Genomic DNA, 6,946 nt, shown 5'->3' with positions numbered 1-6,946 from the left:
AAAAAAATGCGCACCCATCGTACAATAGCTGCTGCAAGTAGTCCCATGCCTTGCCCTCTATCCACGCGGCAGACTCTTATTGGTCGAAGCCCACATCAGAAATGTCCACGTCAGAAGTAGTATTTTTTTTTATATATCTTCTCATAAATTTCATAAATAACATAATAATAATAATAATTTAAATAGGTTAGGTTAATAAAACTCGATTTGCAATGTATTACGCACTAAATTATATAAAATGTATAATGTCGTTTTAACAAAATCTCTTATCATCATGTGCATCAATCACGATCAACCATTTCTTAATCTCTTCATCTTAATATTACGATAAAATTTATTTTTTTAGCAACCAGAAGTGATTGTTGGAAGGATGTACCTTTGAATCAACGACAAGTTTGCTCCTCTGTGACTAGTTAATTAAGAGTTTCAATTTTAGGAAACTTCTTCTCTACATAAAAGTCAAGATAAGATTACATAAACTATGACGATCCTCCCTCTATCCTAGTAAGATGAAGGGAGTTCAATAATTTAAGCATTTAGAGTGTGAATTTGAAAGTAAGAAAATTGTTGTAAAAAATGATTAATGTTAAGAAAAATGTTCTAGCAGCTTAGATTGATTAGCAATGTCTTGCATGTTGTCAATTTATAAAACAAAGTTTGAAACATTGAATTCATCAAATAATTTTTTAAATATATTTAGGCAATAGCTGAGTGCCGAATTAGAAAATGGGTGACTAACAAACAAATTTATGTATTACCCTAATTATTATGTTTAATTAAGTGAAATTATTGCTAATTTAGTCATTTTATGACTCACTGTGTAGCGACCCTCCATGAAATACAACATATTAAATAAAATGGTCGACCCAAACCCATGGGTTGCTGGGACTCCTATCATACACAGCGGAAAACCTACACAGCAGTAAACATAAAAATTCATACATCCCGAACCCGTGGGTTGCGGGGACTCCTGTCATACACAGCGGAAAACTTACGTAGCAGTAAACATAAAAATTCATACATCCATCCATAAAACATAATACCAGAACTTTCATAACATTATAATATTGTACTCTTGTACATATATATATACATCAAAATATCTCTAGGGTCACACAAAATAACTCTAACCCTAGTACAAAAATCTTACCCTCTTCACAGGGTAATCTTTCTAACTCAACGGCGGCCCTGACCCGCTGGTCTCTTAGGGGCTCCTAAAAAATTTAATAGTGATAGGGGTGAGACACTTCTCAGTAAGGGAAAGTAAACTAAATACAACTGTGTGACAACATGAATATTTAAAGTGCTTATACAAGTATAATACATTTCATAACTCTGGAAATAATCATAATATCATACTGGATAATCATGTACTTTCATATTCGTTAATAAATCATAACATACATAAATATCTATCATAACTCGTAATACTGAAAATCAACTCTGGATGAATAGCTAGCTAATGTCATGTATTACCCCCCATGACAGGTTGTGCAGCCCGAAGGCAGGACCCGACAATAGCTAGCCGACCATTGCCGAATCAAATATGTCTGTAAATATGATGGGCCCGCCATACCTTGGTCCGGACTGCCAGGTGGACGTCTACACTCTACTAAAAACCTCATCGACTATCCATCTCCCATCCCCTCGTGGGACGGTAGCACTAATAAGGCCTCATGCCAAAATCAACCCATAGCTACGGTACTGAGATCCTGGTTTGAACTAAACTAGCATCCTGGTTGTGAAAACATAAAATACATGATTATACATAACATCATTACGGCCTCGTGCCGAAAACATAGATACGATCTCGCGCCGAAATCATACCTATGGCCTCGCGCCAAAATCATAGTAAATATGGCCTCGCGCCAATAATATAAATACGGCCTCGTGCCGATAACATAAAATACGGCCTCGTGCCGATAACATAAAATACGGCCTCGTGCCGATAGCATAAAATACAGCCTCGTGCCGATAACATAAAATACGATCTCGTGCCGATAACATAAAATATGGCCTCACGCCAAATCGTTTCAAGTATATACATTCTAAAAATACATCATTCATCATATAATCGTCAAAACCATCACAATATAACTCATCATTTCATAATACCTGAAAATGTGTTTTACTTGTAAAAGCATTCATATCTTATCTCATTTCACGTAAAATAATATTCATGCCACACATGCTTTTGTTAAAAGTCATAATAAAATCATGATTTTCTGGCATCTCATACATGCATATACATTTTTCTCATAATGGCAGTATTTTCCAAACATACGTTTCATATATGATAAACAATTATAACATAGGCTTTTTTGAAAATAGACGTGCTCATAAATAATAATAACTGGCATGGAAAATATCTGTTTTAGTTTATTCCCTTACCTGGCTACTGAGAAAGCCCCTACAACTTCCTAGCCTGACTCCCGTAGGATTTTCTACTCAATACCCTGAAACTCAAAACTTCCAGTATTAAACCTCAATATTTTCATGCATACATCAATTTCTCTAACTATCATAAAGTCTAATTTGACTTAAAAAGTCTTACTTCAACTTAGGGATGATTTCCAACTCCGTTTTCCTGACCACCCGCTCCTACAAACTTGCAAGGAACTTCGCTATGAGCGTCGTGGTAGCCTCAGATCTTCGATCCGGCATAAAACCAACCCAAAATCGAAGAGAGAGAGTGAGAGAGCCGAAGGGGGGAGAGAGGAGAGAGAGAGAGAAGAAACTTAAAAAATGAATTTAAAATCGAATTTTTCATATTTATAGGTGGCGGAACTCATCGACGAGCCTGACCTTCATCGTCATCGACGAGTTCTTCACAAATTTCGTCGACGAAATCCACTCCTCGTCAACGAAATTCAGTCATCTCCGAAACCCCTCTCGGTATTTTCTCGTCGACGAAGCCTTGTTGAAACGCCCCGAACCCTTAAACCCGGGTTCGACGCGTTATACCTAATAATATCCTCATAAATCATATTCCATAACATACGCAACGGAAAACATGATCATAATCTCCATATAACATAATACCAGAGTTTACTAATTCTAACTATAATCCATATTAAATCATCGAACACCTGCATTTCCATAAATCTACATAACTCCCAAAATAATTCAGTATGTTCACGAACTTTCTTTTCTCCACAGACTTAAAATATAAGGACGTAAAATATAAATTTTTGAATCTCATAATTAACATAGAAATATACCATTTTCTTTTACTATTTCCCAATAATGTTATAGAACCTTGAGTTCTTAAAGCTCAACTTGATGAAATCCTGAAAAAAAGATAAATTTATATTCGGGTGAGACACATCTCAGTAAGGGAAGAAACCATATATTAAAGCAGTGTGTGGCCAATATGAGTTTGTATATAACATAATATTTAACATTTGAAAATCCTTAACATAATTTTCAAAAGCATTCCCTGATCCTAATCAAACACATGCCAATGTTTAACCCATGAGATTTCCCAAGGATAGGGGTGATTACCCGCCCATACAAGTAGCACCCCTCTGCTCTGATACCTAGGCAACCCAAAGGGCGCAGTTAAAGCATACCAGGGCACTCACCTTACTCAGTAAGCCCTCAAGTGTTAAATTGATCTCGTACTCACGCATTCAACAATAGTTTACTGGCAAAGACCCTAAGGATAGGGAATTCTACCCGCTCATACAAGTAGATTCCCTCTGCCCTAGTGCGTTATGCAGTTACTGCCACATCTGAAGCTACTAGTGCACTCGCCTTACTCAGCAGGCCCTCAGGCGAAAGGTATGCCTCGCCCAATCGTAACATGTTCTACATACATACATACTTCTATTGTCATAATACATTATTCTTTTCTGTCATTATACATTCATGCACATTCATTCCTGTTCATAACTTAATTTTGCATTTCTTTTCACTTTAAGTGACTTTTTCCCATTTACATCATTTGCCTTTGTCATTTCATTTCATTACCATTTCATCAGTCATTTCATTGCATAACATTTCATTTCATTACTTCGTACTACAGCTGGTCTTTAACCATCATCAGTTAGTTTACGTAGGAACGTGCTAAATCTGCTAACACAGCTCCTTTTAGCTGTCATCAGTTAGTCTACACAGAAGTGTACTAGATCTGCTAACATAGCTCTCTTTCAGCTGTCTTACATTTACATGGTTGCATTTAACATACACAGGCAACATTGTCCATATAATATTTTATTTTCATTACTTTACTTACTTAACCTGCATCTCATACATTTAACATATATTTGCACAGAATCTCATGCCACACAATTTAGTAATAAAAATTCATACATTGCTTGTAAAATAAGCCAACCAACATTTAATGTTTATATCCTGAAAATACCTTTCATTTCTTACTTAATTATCTTGAAAATATTTCTCACTTTCATCAGTTCATTTTTGCATATACATATCTAATAAACAACCCTAAATTCGAAAAAAAATATAATTTAAACAGTTGGCATTTTACCCATACTGAAACATATACACGTATATATAACACAATTTATTTTTCCATTAAATTCATAAAAATTCTGATTTAATATATATTTTTTCCCTTACCTGATTTCTTGAACTACGCTAACAGGGACTCCGAAAAATACCTGCGGCGCTCACCCGGACCCTGAAATTAAATTCCTAATTCCAATAAATTATTCATGAATAAAATATTAATTTAATACTTCCTAGGGTCATAAGTTCTAAATAAATAATAATACCCTTAAATTTAGTCAAATTGCCAAATTTTCCAAATCCCACTCTCACTTTGGAGTAAAACCTAGAAAATCCCAATTGACAAATTACCTACGTCAAAATGATGGCGACGACGACTAGGATCCCGTGGTGGTGTCCGTTCGTCGATTTATTCACATAATAGAAATGTCGGCAGCGGAACCAAGATTCTAACGGCACCTTCTATTTCCCAATCCGTAGCAAACTCGCCGAGTAATTGAGAGAAGGAGAGAAGCGGAGACGGAGGGCTGGCGCGTGCACAGGAAAATTTCAGAGGGGGGGGTCTGCGCCTGATCTTCTTCTTCCTTCTTCTTTCTTCTTCTTCTTTCTTATCTTCTGTCAGATTCTTAACTTTACATAAATATATATATATATATATATATATATATTATATTACTTTAACTTACATATATATATATATATATATATATCTTATTTTAATTATTATTATTTTTAAATCCAATACAATAATATTTAATTTAATAATTAGTTATTTAATTATTTAATTTATCTTAATTTAATTTAATTTCTTAAATTTTTATTTTTTTTAATTTAATTTTTTTTCTTTTTTCCACATCATTTCTTTTATTTATTTATCTGTTATTTTATTTATTATTTTTTTTCTAAATTATTTTAATCATTTTTAAATTTCCGGGCCTTCACACTTGTATTCGTCGACGAAATTCTTTAAGACTTCGTCGACGAAATCCTGTGTTCGTCGACGAAGCTTGGCAGCTTCCTTTTATTTTATTTTGTTTCCATTCCCTTTTCTTTTCCTTCCAAAATGCAATGTCGTTGATGAAATCTACGGCCTCCTTCCGTTTCTGTTTCTATTTCTATTTCTCTCTCTCTCTTTATTATTTAAATTCTATTTAAAAAAAATTCGGGTCGTTACACACTGATTACAATAATATACTAATTAGATTCATTCTGCATTTGTTTAAAAGAAGTTTTACCAATTACATTGAGATCCAGTTCCTCCTAAATAGTTAAGTTTGTTTGATTGCTCATTGATTCTGATCAACCTCCAAGCATTACTAAGACTAGCCAGATTAATCATTTCAAATTATCAATTATGCTGTAAATAGCTAGAGTTTATGAACTTTTCAAAGAGAAAAAAAAAAAAAAGTTTGTCTTCAACAAGATTAAAATTGAAATAGATTTTTTTTTACCACTAGAGGGTCAATTCAACTTGAGCTATACAAATAAGAGAGATAGCCCATCCCCATCAAAAATGGCTTTCTACCTTTTATTAAGTAGACCTCCAAAATAAAAGTTTCAATATATTCAAATATACTTGAAAGATAGTTAAAGGCCATGTTACTATTATCATCCAAGGAAAGAAAATTATTGTTAGTCACATCTAATTGGATGTTAAAGGCGAGAAACAATTATAAAATAGTCATAATAACTTTAAATTTGACAAGAAGATGACAGTGTTTGAAAAATTTTGAAGTTTCCCCTTTTAAGACAAAAAAAAAAAAAAACTATTAATAGATAATGCACAACATGTTGTCACCGTGTGATATGAAAGTCACAAGTTTGAGGAGTGAAAACAGTCTTTGACAAAAATACAAAGTAAGACTACGTACTATAAACCCATTGTGGTTCGTCGCTTTCCGACCCCCGCATACGTGGGAGCTGAACTACCCTTTTATAATGCACAACATGTTAGCAATGTGTATGTTTTATTGTTTTCTTACAAAAGAAAATTAAAAAATCACAAAAAATTATTTTTATACATGTTAACTCAGCCTTTTGATTTTCTAAATTTTTAGTCAAACATAGATAATTTTATTTTCTAATAAAAAAATAAAAAAATATATGAAAATAGTTTTTTTTGTTATTTTTCTCTCACAAAATTCTTATCCGAGCTTATAATTTGAGTTTTTGCAATTTAAGAAAAAATATAACATAAAATTATATTAAATTTTATCTATATTCACACAAATTTAAATTCAAAACTTAAAATTCATAATCTATATCCAAACAAGACCTTTTCTTTACACACACTCACACAATAAACCCTTAACCATTTAAATCAAATGAATCAATTGCCGAAATATGTTAAATTCTTACCTTCCAATTTGACTGAAAGTTTAATTACTTTATTTTTTATTTTTTATTTTTATGGTTCTTATGGACTATTAAGATACAAAAAACAACTTTTCTACCATCAATTTTTTTCAAGGTA

The sequence above is a fragment of the Malania oleifera genome, chromosome 8 (assembly GCF_029873635.1).
Source record: "Malania oleifera isolate guangnan ecotype guangnan chromosome 8, ASM2987363v1, whole genome shotgun sequence".
Lineage (NCBI taxonomy): Eukaryota > Viridiplantae > Streptophyta > Magnoliopsida > Santalales > Ximeniaceae > Malania > Malania oleifera.
Note: the sequence above shows the minus strand (reverse complement) of the source record.